At 40.4% G+C, this 14,498-nt stretch overlaps 1 protein-coding gene across 2 annotated transcripts in view; it reads right to left on the minus strand.

Annotated features, from left to right (window-relative positions):
• Window positions 1-14,498, minus strand: part of INPP4A (inositol polyphosphate-4-phosphatase type I A) — a 111,813-nt gene that overhangs the window by 97,128 nt on the left and 187 nt on the right. The window lies entirely within an intron of this gene.

Here is a 14,498-nt window from a genome sequence, read left to right on the forward strand (position 1 = left end):
ACCTGAACTCGCATCTGTAAGAGCTGAACTTTTCATGTTTTGTAGATGAACCAGAACATGACACCATTTATCTAAAAGGAATTACTTTTTTCATCTAAATCTATTAGATGCTATTAGAGCTACTAGTTCTAGTAGTATTTCTATTTTCTGTATATTGCTTATTGCCTTTCCTTATGTCAGCTAGTCCTATTTCTCCTGCTACAAAAATGAACAGATTTTTTTTTTCTTTCTATGATTCTATGATCTATCCAGTCTGCATGACTTCCAGAGAGTAAAGGTTTGATCCAACACCCACTGATGTCAGAGGAAGAGACAAGTCAGACCATAAAGAGAGGAAAAGAGCCAGAATGTAAAAGGTCTGTTGTGACCAATTTAGTGTCTGGCTTTCACGGGTTTTAATGACACCAACTGCCAAGAACAAAGACTCTCCCAGCTGGAGTCCTGGCAGGTATCATAAGCAGACATGATGGGTTTGTACAGTCTTCATTCTCTGTGTACTTATCATTATGAACTCCATTTGCACATTGCAACCTATTTATTCTCCACCCTCCCAACCTCAGAAAAATACTACATCTTTTCATCCTATTTTCTGTTAACTATAAAAGTTTCTGTTGACCGTGGTTACCTGAATACACACCCTGTAAAGCCAAATTTAAGAGTTTCTGTGTATATGGAACTGACATGCATATGTAAGTTTGTATATGTGCAAATATTTCTCACCTACAGATATGTAGACAAACACCTTTTCTGAGCAGAAAACCATCTACAGATGTCTCACTTATGTCTCTGTGCCCATAGCCAAAAAAGAAAAAATAATAATAATAATAAAAAAATTACATTCAAATAATTTTATCTTAAGTAAATCTGTCATTATTAGGTCAAATTGAAAGAGGAAAGTGGCCAATATGTCAAAAGCAAAAAAAACCAAAAATGAAAACAAACCCATAATATTTTGATTGGCCTTTTCATTGTTTTTGGAAGGCTCCTGAATAACACTATATAAGAGACAGCTACCAACCGTATTGTATTTCACGGAAATTAAAAGCCAATTTCAAGGGTAGCAACAACTCTGTCCAGCAAAATAATTTACCATCACATGTTGTTTCCATTTTTAGACTTTGTTTTCCTTGAGCAATAAGAAAGCACCGATTTTAATTTCCCAAGCATTAAGAAAATTCTGCATCTCAAAGCCTACATTCATTCACCCTGCCGGGGTGAAAGAACACATACTTTTTTCCAAAGCACCATCGTTATTGATTACACTGTAACAATCAGCAACTGCATTACTTTTCACATCTCTCTGGGCTATGTCCACCCATGGCCACTCACCCCTTCTATCAGCACTAGTCTTATCTTGGATAAAACTAGTGACAACGAAGGCAAGCAAGGCCTGTAGATTCTAAACCATGTGGTGACTTGTACCAAAACATAAACAAACCACTCCAAAAACTGAAGAACTGTTTGTGAAGTTTCTGCTTATACTGTTTCTTGGGATATTCTGAAAGGACTGAACTCTCAGCAGCCAACAGCCACATTTAGCCTTTTATGTCACCCTCCTGTGAGTCGTGTTGCGTTTTTCCTCCACGATGCAAGTAGCCATAAATAGATGTGGGAATCCAAAAATAGGAAACTAGTTTTGTGGGATTTGTTTTCTTTACTTAAAAAGGGATGATGGTTGAAAGAAAGAAAGAAAGAAAGAAAGAAAAAAACACATCATACAGTGCAATACATTTAATTATATTTAGAATCGTCTAGAGAAAAGAAAAAATCTGAGCAAATTTACCCTGTGAAATGAAAGTTTTACAGCACACCAAAATAAAAACACACAGAAATACAGAACTTTCCCAAAGTCAGAGTACAGGATGTGTGTTTACTTTATGCAGAAACAATCATTGTACACAACAGACATTTACTGTCATGTCTGATTAATAAATATCATAGCATGGTAGTGGAGATCCCAGCTATGAAATACTATGTTGGGCAAAATACATGCAAAGTTTCTTCTCCTACATGTCCAAAAACATAAAAATGGTTCTACCTAAGCTACACCATAGCAGCTCCCTTATTGGTCTGTCCTGGCCCATTTGTGTTGGTAAAAACTACCTTTTGCAATCACATCTAGATAACCACTGCTAATGACTCACAGAAGCACACTAGTAATCTGGGATTTATGCCATCTCTTTTTTTTTCAGTCAAGAGTGATTCAAGTGATTTGGCAATACTGCAAACATAATTCAGCATCTCTGGCACTGTTCAGAAAACTGTGATCACAGCTTCACGTGTATTAAGACAGGTGGTCATCTGCAAAATTTCATGCTGATGCATCCAAAGAGCAGATATTCAGCCAGCCATTTGAACTATGGGTGAAAAAGATGGGTGGGAAAAGAAGAAGATGGGATCCAAGAGGGTATGATTAAGCAAATACCCACTTGCTGAGAGGATAAAACTCCAGCATTAGAAATAGACACTCTATGCAATACCATCTCAAGTGTTGCAGCTTACATTAACAACCAATTAAAAACTTCTATAAAAATATAGAAGACAACTGATTTTGACTCAAGACGCCTTCTTACAATAATTATTTAAATATGTAATCAAATTGCAACAATGTTTCTCCCCCACACCTCCTCTTTGCCTGAAATCAGTTCTCCAATGACAGGAGGAAATCCACTTTGCTTCAAGCATTCTTCTGGCACCAAGAAATGGAAGCAGGGTATCAAGCTAATTAAGAGCATGATATTAAAAGCTGTGTTATCAGCAAAGCGAAGGTGCAGACAGCAGCAGATTTTCTGTGACTTTTTATGAGAGAACTTGTCTCCACTTCCATCTGAGAGTCAACATCTAGTGCTCTGAATATGGAAATTCAGTTAAAGCCTGGAGGTCAAACAGCAAGAGATTTCAGATTCCAGCAGATATAAGAGAGAAATTCCAGCTCCAACAGCTAGACTACTGCTGCTACGTGGGGCTATGCCTTCATTTGTAGGATTTTCACACAGTTGTTAGCAAATCCTTTCCAGAGGAAAAATAGGCCAGTCAGCCTGACAGCGAAAACAAAAGACAGTATTATGTTCCCAAAGCCTTCCAATGTGTTGCATGTCCCTCTCATCACCCACCACCACGTTTTCCATTAAAAGTCACCTTGATGGGGACATCACAGAGCTCCCACTCCAGCTTAATGCCCCTCCTGTTCAGAGAGGAGACTGCTTCCTGACCACTCATCTTACCAAGTTCACTCATTATGTCTGTCATTTCAAGGATTTCCACACTGATCATTCCTGCCAGGAACACCCCTCTCGAGCCTAAACTCTGCCTTCATTTCCACCCCTGCTAGCACCCAATGCTGAGTGTTGCAGAGGAATTCAGTATGTGATAAATGCAATGTCACACACTCATCAGTACCAAAATATCACTTTCAAACGTGAATGTGACAGGAGGTCCCTGGGAAGGGACATTTTAAGCATTTGAGGCACACACAGAATAACAGGTCTGAACTGCATATAGTAGAGTTTCTTTGTGAAAAATCAGACAGAAAAGAGCAGGACGTGCCTGAAAGACAATACGGAAAATGGCTTTAGCTGGGCTGCCACAAAAAGAGAAAGGTTATCAACTGTGCTGGTATTTTGGTAAATATAAGCATATTCTATATACACATAGGGGTGCAGTTGCTTTTTCTCCAGGAAAATTTCACTGAATCTTATTGAAGAATATCTAAATGAATTCCCAAAAACATGTAAAACAACCCAATAAAACTATGCTATGATAAAAGGAAACACATAGCTTTATCTTCCTTCTCCACCTTCCTTTCACCCTAACCCCCACTACCTTACTCACAGTGCCTGATCTCAGCTGTGTGCAACACATCACTTAGGAGAAAACCAGGTCTACATCCGGATTATTTCCAGCCACACACAGCACCACAGGAGAGCACAAATATATCCTGCACCATTTCCTTATTCCGCTCTCGTCAGCAAACAATAATCTCAGACAAATGCAAGACTCCATTACAAAGTATATCCACTAAACAAAGCAAACGAAAAAGAAAAAGAAAGAAAAAGAAAAAGAAAAAGAAAAAGAAAAAAAGAAAAAGAAAAAGAAAAAGAAAAAGAAAAAGAAAAAGAAAAAGAAAAAGAAAAAGAAAAAGAAAAAGAAAAAGAAAAAGAAAAAGAAGAAAGAAAGAAAAAAAGAAAAAGAAAAAGAAAAAGAAAAAGCTTTTCTCAAAGTTACCCACCTGCACAACGCATTCGAGCACTGTTAACTTTACACACACACCCATTCACCTTGGAAAAGGCTACAACAGCTCTTCAAAGGCAAACAGGGAGGCAGGAGATGGGATGGGGAAGGGGACTGACTTCCATGTGACAGCTTGGGAAGCCTTTGGGAAGGTCAGGAAGCAGCTCTTCAGAGACAGAGGCTGACTAGAACCGCCTCTCATGCTGCCTAGCCTCCAGGAGGATAGAATTGTTTGTCTCCCGTGGGATGTTACTTACCTTTGGTTCAGGAGGAAACAAAAAACCCCCTTCACACCCCACATGCCATGGTACTCAGAGCTACCTGACAGGAAGGATTACAAGCCAACATTTCAGTAACGCATCAAACTTCCAGCTCCAATGCAAACTTCCAGCCACAAGTGCTTCACCTTGACAAGCAGCCTAACCAAGCATCCTGTCAGAAGCAAAAAGCTGTGCTTTTAGACCAAAAGAGTAGAAAGTGGCATCCTGCAGCTGACGGAGATAGGAAAGGTGAGATCCAGAATGCAGAATTACTGACAATATAATTGACATTTCCTTGGTGTCAACGTCTTGTTGGAGACACAGTCAGCTATCAACCATAGTTTTATTTTTAAGTCATCTTTCTTCCTCTCTGGAAATTAATTACATTTGCATAGTTTTTTCTACCCACAGGGTAGCCATTAAAGAAGTTTTCATATTAGTAATCATTGTCACTAAAATCAAAGTATCTGAGAATATTTTAGGATGAACATGTAAAATGAAATATTATTTTTATAGGCATCAGCTATAATTAATGGTTTTCTTTAATTTAGGTATCTATAGTAGTCAGCATGGGAACCTCATGCTTCACTTCTAAGTTTTCTTTCTTCCTTTTATGCTTTAGCATGCTGTTTTTGAGAGTAGAGCAAATTCTTATCACTTAAAAATTCTACACAGCCTCTGTACTGGACCTTCTAATTCACACAATACCTTGAAAGTACTCCTTTAAAACATTATTTCAGTATTTTTAAAATTTATTGTACAGAGGGCTGGTTCTCCTTTCATTTTCCTTCTGAGAAATGCAAATCTCCCAACTTCTAAACTTTTGCGTACTTTCACTTTCTGACTGCTAATTCTGTTAATCCACCAGTACCAAAATTCCCTCAGAGTTCATAGCTACCCTTCCTTTCTTTTTCTTTTTTAAATCCTTTTTTAGAGGGTTGTTTTGGTGGGGGGTTTTTTGGTGGGTTTTTTGGTTTTGTTTTGGTTTGGTTTTTTTTTGCTTTTTCAAGCCTTCCTTCTTGCAGTTCTTTATGTTCTCCTGATCTTCAATCACAATTCTAGAGCATCTTCCATTATCTCCTTCACAGCAGTATCATCAAAGTGACAGATAAATTATATTGTCCTTATATTCTCCAAAAATTAACATCAAGGTCTTTTAAAGTCTGTATGCATACAAGTCACATAGAATCCTGCCAAACTTTCACAGGCAGACCATGCCTCTCAACTTATGCTCTGCAAGTACCCTTTCTGTTCAGGTATGTATCTCTTGGCACCTTCACAGCTTCCCCGGTTCAACTGATCCAAATTCTAGTCTAATCCCAACATGGAATCATAACTGCAGCAATGAGGAAAAAGGAGTCATTGAAAAAAAATATCCCCTTTTCCTTCTACTTATAGAAGTAACACCCTTTTCTTCTACTTATACCAGTAACACTTTACTTTTTTTTTTTAATTCCCAAGCTCTTGCAACAAGAGCTTTAGGTAAACTGAAGCTCTCCTTCTCCCAGAGCCACACAACATACATTATCCTCCCTAGAGGAATGTGTCTTCAAGAGCTCTCTAACCGGGATGCTAAACTATGAACAAAAAAAGCAATAAAATAGATGGATTTTTAGCACTTCTTGGTTCCTCCAATCCTCAGATCTCGCAGTTTAAATTATAACAACTCTATCACAAGCTCTAAGTTGTAAATCTCAGCAGCAGGTCTCAGATGGAAAGTAGCAGACCAAGGGGAGCATGGCACTGCCACAACGTTGCCCCCTTCACACCATTTTCCTTGGCACCACCCATGTGCTGGGAACCTCAGCAGAAGGGTGCATTTACTGCTCCCTTAGGGTTATGGCTGAGAAAACCACAAAGCCTCCAGCTCCAGGGACAGTGGAATTACAAAAGGCATGCCAAGGGAAGCTCTCCATTAAAAACAGTAAAATAGCATGCTGAGTGTCACCTGAAATTTTGCCATTCCTGAAACCCCTCTTGACTGACTGTATTTTGCTGTGTTTTCTTTTTATAGAGTATATAATCTTCTGGTCATAAAAGATTGCTTGCTTCCAGCCTGAAAGCCTCTTGGGAACACAGAACTGTAACCTGCCATTCATAAATTAAGTACAGAACATTTCAAAACACCATGACACAGCAATCACAAAGTTAGAACCTGATATAGAATTAACAAGGCTTTTTTTCCATATCCACTTCTAATCAAGTGAAGCTGTAAATCCACAGCTCATGCTGGATGTCTGTGTCTCTAGCACTGCTACCACAGCCACTAGTATTTCTAGCAGAAATACAGCTCTTACTGATACTTCTTGGAAAGGGTAATTTCACTAAAATATAGACTGGGTCAAACTAACAGGAACACATATTCTTGGGTAATCTGTTCTTGCCAAAAGAAACATATTGTAGAAAGGATTCAATCAGAGCATATGTAGTTTTCTCAAGTCTTATAAACTTAGTAAGGTGAAGTCTGTCAATTACTTGAATTAAAAAACCCTATAATGCTAACAACTTAGAAGGCAGCAGCCATACATTTCAGGTTATTGCTCAACAAATGTTTCCTCATGGTTGTTTGAGAAAAGGTACATTGCTTGGGAAGAGAAAGGGTTTTGCTAGACATCACAGCAAAGACACACTTCAATATTTCCACTATTCTCACCTAAAAGGGAAGAGAAGGAAAATCTCTGTTTACAGTGAAAGCAGTTCCTTGTTAACATGAGACTTCCCCTATTTTCCTAATGGCCAAGTCATTTAAATGCCATCACTAGTCCCACACTATTTTAAAAACCTCTTATATGCCACTGCATGTCAAACATTACACTGCCATGCCACTGAACAACAGCTGGGATACACAGGCTCCCATGAAGTGAATGAAGAGTTTGTAAAGCACTTCCTAATTGTTCAGCACAAGAGGAGCAATCAGAAAGTGGGACCAGTAGCATCTGTGCCTGTAACTACACCTGCTCACACCATTTCTTAAAAGACTTTCACTTGCTTACATTTTTCCAAAGTGTGTCCAAAATTTTTCATGCTGAGTGTTTGTCTCAGACTGGTTTTTAAAGAACAATCAACAGTTTCAGCTCAAAGAGTTCAGCTGCTACCAAGAGTAAGGTCTAAAGAAAAAATGTTTTGCATAATATGAAAAAAAACCCAAAAAAACGACTGTCAGTCTTCCCTTTCTCTTCTAATCCTTTAAAAAGTCATAGTAAATACAGATCCAGTAGAAGTTAATTGACAACTAAAATCTTCAGAGATGCCAAAAGAATGAGTACTTTTTATTCCCACAGGTAACATAGCTGCACATGCACTGCCTTACAGGTACCCCAAGAGGTTCAGAAGACAGTTCCTTATAGTAATCATTCAACAGTTTGGCTGAATATTGAACTTGGCCAACTGAAGCTGTATTTCTATGACAAGCCTTTAGGGATAAGAAAGAAATATCAAATTCAAAAAAACACAGGTAAAAATGGCCAAACCAAAGGAGCAGATGTAACTGAAGAACAATATTGGCAAGCTGCCAGAAGAGGAGGACTGATGTTTGGAGGTAGAAATAAGGTCAGAATCAACTTGGCTGAGAGGAATAATTGCAGTAAAGAGCTGGGAAATTGCCAAAAAATGGGCAACCAAAGAGATGGGACAAGTAGCATAAGGAGGAAAACGAAGGGGAGCAGTCTAAACTAGTGCAAGGAGGCTGGGAATCATCTCTGGGAATGGGAGAGATACTGGACAGAGATTTCAAGGGAGAACCAGCCAGCTTTTGCAGAAAGAATAAAGTACCAACTAGCTTGTGTGTCCAACTCAAGACACCCACGATTCAATGTTGGAAGTATACAGCCTTTAACACAACATGCAGTAGTAGATAGGAGGGTTTAGATGTTCTATGAAACTGAAATCAGATCTTAAATCAGGCACACAAAATCCAAGAAATATTGCACTGACCAATGGCAAAAGGAAAAAGTTCAAAGATTTGCCTTGCACCACACAGAAACTCTGAGGAGTGGTAAGGTTGTGTCACCGGCCTCTGGAAGGATGCAGTTCTCACTCAAAAAAAACAATTTTGTCCTCCTCTTCCTTTAATCTCCTGCTTTGATGGCTGTACAACTTCCAATTTCTGCAACAAATAAAGCTGTTACACTCATTGATGGTCTTTACTGCACAGTTCATCCCCAGACAACACCCTTTCTGTGCACTAAATACAAGAGAAAAGTAGATCATCTAACTAAAGATTTAGCATAATTGGAATCCATGAGGCCAAACTGTGGTTTGCTCTTTTAAGACAGCTATTTTGACCAGCAGTGTGGGTCATTTGCAGCTTAAAATCACGTTTATATGAAGCAGCATTGCTTTCCATTTGGCAAGGAACCAGTTCCAAACACTTCTTCCAGTCTCAGAGTTAATGATGGATGATCCACTCGCACTTTGGGAACAGAAGTTATGATCCCTGGAAAACCTTGAGGACCATGTTCAACCATGTTCATAGAAATATGTGACTGGACAACAAAGAAAGACCATGAGTCCACAGGGAGTCAAGTGTCACAGGCCAAAAGCCTCCAGCTTCTAGCTGTGACACCAACATTTAAACATATATATATATATATATATATATATATGCATGCCTTTTTTACTGATACTATCATCTACTGGTATCATATTAATTGTTGCTGTAACTGCCTGTGTGATATACAATTCTGAACTTTAAAAGTGACCCATAAAACCTGGAAGGGATAAGATAGCCATGAGACAATTCTTTTGTGCAGATAATGTCCATTCTCAAAAATGGAAGTGCTGAGAAACGCTCTACAGACTTCTGGACCTGGACAGGAAGACTTATCCCAGATTTTACATTTTACGTGTAGCATCTTCCACAAGACAACATCTGAGAACCATTTTCAAAAGAAATTATGCAATGTTAAGTAAATTTTAATATTTACAGAACTGTTATCAGAATTAACAGTGCACTAGCACTTAGCAGTTTATGGTAAAAAATATAACAGAAAAATGGCACTAAGAGCCCGGCAAGCAGCTCTGGTGACTGAAGATATTACCACACTGCTGTTCAAGTTTACGGCCTCCCAAGCAAAGTCAATGGACCAGACCAAGCGAACACTCTTCAGAAATGTCAATCCAACAGTTTAAATTAAGCCGCTGAACTTTGCACTGAAGTTGCTGAAGCGTAGGGACACACTTCGTTCCACCTGCCCTGCTGTGGGAGGCAGTAGTTTCCAGCCTAATGAATGTAAAAAGTAGCTACATGATTGAAAGAATTGTTAGTGGCAAGACAAAATGTGGGTGGGTAAGGTGAAAAACTAAAAAAAAAATTAAATCTTTTGAGATTTTTAGCTATCAATACCTACTGTATTCAGCACAAAACAGACCCCTCCCTCCCCCCTCCCCACAAGCTGGTGTTTGAAAGAGCACTGTGAAAAATTAGAGGCTTAGCAAACTATGAAAAATTATTCTCTTAACACTGATCCTCACAGAGAAAATGAAGAGAAAGAGCTGGAAACAGAACAGAAGAGACTCCAAGCAGCCCAAGGATTTTTAAAACACCTGATACAAAGCCGTTTCATTCTGAAGTCTTATTATAGCTCTTAAAGACTGGACAATTGCTTAAGGATTCTTCTTAAGTCTGAATCCAAGCTTCAGACTGCCAACATTTAAGACCTGAAGCAAACACAAACAGGAATTATAGCAAGGTCTAATGCCTAACCCTAGCAGTAAACCCAGCACTGCATTTCAATACAATAGGTATAACAAGAGAGAATGAGTGGAAGAACAAATTCTCAGCAATTCTCTGTGTCTCCACTCCAAGCTGTAATTTCCACCTTTGAGACTTGTTCTACTCACGGCAAGGAGAAATTCTAGGCATCAAATTCTTTCTAATCACATTTCATTTTGCTGGAAGTTAGTTAGAGAAAACTCAGTGATACAACAGGGTAGAGCCAAGCAAAACAGTTTTTCAAGCACAGAGTTAACGTGGGCTTCTTAGCCTTGTTATAAAAGGAGGGAAGTGGGCATGGGCAGAGGCATTCACAGGAACTGGCTACAGTTGCAGGATTCTGCACAGTTTGCAACATTGCAGTAAGTGTACCTTAACTATAAAGTGCCTCAAGGAACTGAAGTGTGCTGTTTCCAAAGATCTGCAACATCTGTACATGTATGCTTCCTATAATTAGTCATATGGTGGGAAGAATAATTATTCTTCTAAAAGGTTAGATGCATGGTAACACATATTTTGTCAAGGAAGACTAAAATACCTGTGTTTGTCAGATCTGATGATCCCAACAGCTCTAAAACATCTCACCTAGCAATGGGAGTTAGCAGCACGCAAACCTTGTACCAGGCCTCTGTCTGCAGGTTCTCACTCAGTGACACAGCTCCACTTGCTTTCCATATCTCAGATTTGGGATGCATCTGCCAGGGAAATCCAGCTATAAAGCCCAGCCCCTGCTTTTGCATCACCCCCAAGCACACCCCAGCTAAAGCAACAGGTTTGCAATACTTCCAGATTTTCTTCAGAAATTACAGCTCCAAAGTGCTCCACTGGCAGATGCTACAAAACCTTGATGAGAAGCATACTGGATGAATTTTTCTATCTCTATCTCTCTTCCTTCCTGTACTGTCTTACCCTCTACACTCATTTCCCTTCACATCCCTCCTCTACATTCACTCCTTTTCTCCTAAGCTATTCCCTTTCACCTCACTTGGTTACCTCCTTCACAAGATCTGCTCTGTCTGCAACAAACTGGAAGAACACAGCTGTATTTAGGGAGAAGCAACTCACACACAACAGGCTTCTCTGCCAGCACACCACAGAAGCAGATGCACAAACAAGATGCAGGCATTCATGAGATATACAAGAACATCAAAGGAAACAAGTGGGCCAGGTCTAAACATAACAGCTCAAGAATGTCAATGTCTTTTTGAAAATATCCTGCTGGTTTCATACAAGGTCTTAGCAGTATCTCACTGATGTACATAATGAGCACTCAGTGAATAACGACGCACGTTTACAAACCTCTGTTGCAAAGAAATCCTTGGTCACATACTACAGGCTGGACAGAAAGTCTCCTTCACCTAAGGTTAAGATCTCAACTTGCCTGGAAATTTGGGGGAAAACTACATTACTCTATTATATATCATCCAAGATGGTTTTAGCTAAGTTAGGATGTACCTTGGTACTTCAATTTGCCAGTTCATTATTTATTGCATATTTGATAAAATTATCATAAATTCAAGAATTTCACACTCACTAGGAGTCCAGAAACAGCCTTCTTGCTGAATAAATATACTTTACTGAAAGCTTCAAATGCTGTTTTCATATTTCTGTAGCACCGGCATTGCCTGTCCCCTTCAAGACACAAAAAGTAGCTGGATCAATGGGCTGACAGAAGCACAATGTCCACCTGTGTTGGCTCATGCAATGTCATTAACCCCAGTTTATGATATTTTAGAGCAGTAACTGCCAGGAAAGCCTGGAGTGTTTGCCTTATCACCCGTACACCTCCCGTACCGCATACAACACAGATCACAAAGACTATGACCCTACCACTCCCCTGTGCAGTCAGGAGACACGCCCTCCTCTCAGTCATGTCCTTAATTTACAGTGTTCTTGTTATTTTCTGTACTTCACTTGAGTTGCTCTTCATTCTCAACCTGCTTTGTCTTGATTGCTCCTTGGTTTTGCCTCACATGTCGCCAGTCTGTGGCAACACTTCACACAGTAAGCAAAGTGCTACAGAGAACTACAAAGGAAGGAGGGCAGTGGTAGAAGTAGGTGCCTATGAAGCAGAAAAGGGAAATGTCTCATTCTATCTGAGAGCCAGAAGAATCTGCTTCATCTGTAGGAAAGAACGTATCGTATCAGATAAAGCAGCAAGAGGTGTGATTTGAGGCTAAGCCTGTCTGTCTGACAGATGTGCACAAAGTAGATACACCCTAAAGCTTTCTTCTTCCAAGGTCAACAACATTTTCCAACAATGTTTCTGCAAAGGATGTCTGTTTGAGATTTAGGTAGATAATCCAACAATGGAGAGGAAATTCAGTTTGTCAGACAAGAAACAGGAAGGGAAGTGGCAAGCAGAAACAAAGAGCGTGTAAGACAGAGCTCTGAGCTGTGCTGCCTCTGTTATTTGATCCCACATCTCTCTTCAAACAGAACAGGTAGAGGTTTCAAACGACATCTCCAAGCAAGGCAATTGCTCTTCATATGCAGTCAAAAAATGGGGAAGTTTTTCCAACAGTGACATCCACAAAGTGGGTCCAAGAGGTATTGTTATATTCTAATGGTGCGTCTTACGCACTAGCAATTGGGCAATGAAAATTTGCTGCTGCACAGCACAGCCCAGAAGCCTGAATTAAATCTTAACAAGGAAACAAGAACTGAAAGGGGATCCTTGGCCTTCTCATTTTCCTTCCTAATTCTAGTAAAATAATACAGAGACTGAGGAACCAGAACATATAGGAAACAAAGCAGTCATTTCTCCTAGCAGTCAGTTCACTCCACAGGGAGAACTTCCATTGACTATGGCATCTGTACAATCAGACTGGACATGAATAAGTCTAAGACATGACAAATGACACCCGTCAATATATCTGAGATCTTAAGACTGAAAATTCTGCTACTTGGGAAGGGGTACAGCCTTCAGTCTCAGCTGACAGCAAGTGAGACAGATGTAAAGTAAGCAAGTTTCTGCAGAGGTGTTATCACCGTCTTCAGTAAGGGAGCCAAATATCCTCTGAAGATCATAGGGCTCTTTTGTCACATTGGCTCCCTGCAAGCTACCACCCACTACAGATTAAGTGAAAATTAGCTCATTAAAAATAAATTAAATCAGAGGCAAAGTTTTTGCGTATCTAGCAAAATACATACAGCCTAGATACGCATATTTGAAAACAGCCCTGAAATCATGATTTGCTATCAACTTAGTACTGCAGCAGGGAACAGTGAGTAAAAGAGGTCACATGCACCTTAAAGTTTGAAAGTGACAGAACTTCTAAATTTAAGAACACTGAATGTCAAGTTCCTACCAAAAATACACGTCATACCCCCCCCCCCCCGGCCATTTGCTCCCACCTAACATTTGCATAGAGAGTCAGAGAGACTCGTGAAAAAATTGCATTCCCTGGGTTCCTAGAAGCAAGGCAGCCCGCTGAATTAAGACCTTCAGAAGCAGGAAGAAAAACTTTAAAAGCTTTTAATTAAGAGCTCTGTGAAAAGCATTAGCAAACAGCTGCTCTGCATGTGAAACTGCAAAGTAACCTTGTTTGCAGCACAACAGGGGTTTTACAGTTTGAGGGCAGAGACAAAGATGAGTCTCTGCCTCTTCTGCTTAAGAAGTAACCCAGCAAGACCCTCCCAGCTGGGTCTCTACTGCCAGCCTAGACAAGCTCAACACCAGAGGCTTCTGCAGAAGGATGATATCGGCCTGCGGGTGGACAGCTTCTGTCAACACCCAGGCAAAAGCCCCTCTAGCGTCTCTGCAGTCCAAGCCGGGCTCTGATAAGCGTATACTGACGGTATGCGTATACTCATGGTATGGGGGGAATGTATGCCACTGGGATAAAGCTTCAAGTTCATTCTTGATGCTGCTCTGCCAAACCCACACAGGACGGATGATGGTGCATCAGTACTGCAAAGGCATTTCTACCTACCATATTTCACAATCATATTCCAGCTCAATAAACGGGCAAAAATCTGAAATATGCACCAAACTAAACACACAATCTGCTTCCTTTTAAGGCTCCTCAACACGGGAAAGGAATGGTGAAACCCGGCCTGTAATAAATTAGGGGAGGTTAAACATCACGCCCGTGTCGGATGTGTCGCTGCCGCGTCCGCCCCGGCGGCGGCTGTTTACGCGCTGTACCCTCCACGCACGCTGTTTACGCGCACCGCCGCAGCCGGCACGGCTCGGCTCGAGCCCCGGCGAGCGCCGAGCCCGCTCGGACAGAGCCGGCAGCGCTGCCGGTGACAGCGCCGGCGACCGAACCCGGCGGGCAGGGCCTCCCCAA

This window comes from Hirundo rustica, chromosome 2 (genome assembly GCF_015227805.2).
Source record: "Hirundo rustica isolate bHirRus1 chromosome 2, bHirRus1.pri.v3, whole genome shotgun sequence".
In the NCBI taxonomy this organism is placed as follows: domain Eukaryota; kingdom Metazoa; phylum Chordata; class Aves; order Passeriformes; family Hirundinidae; genus Hirundo; species Hirundo rustica.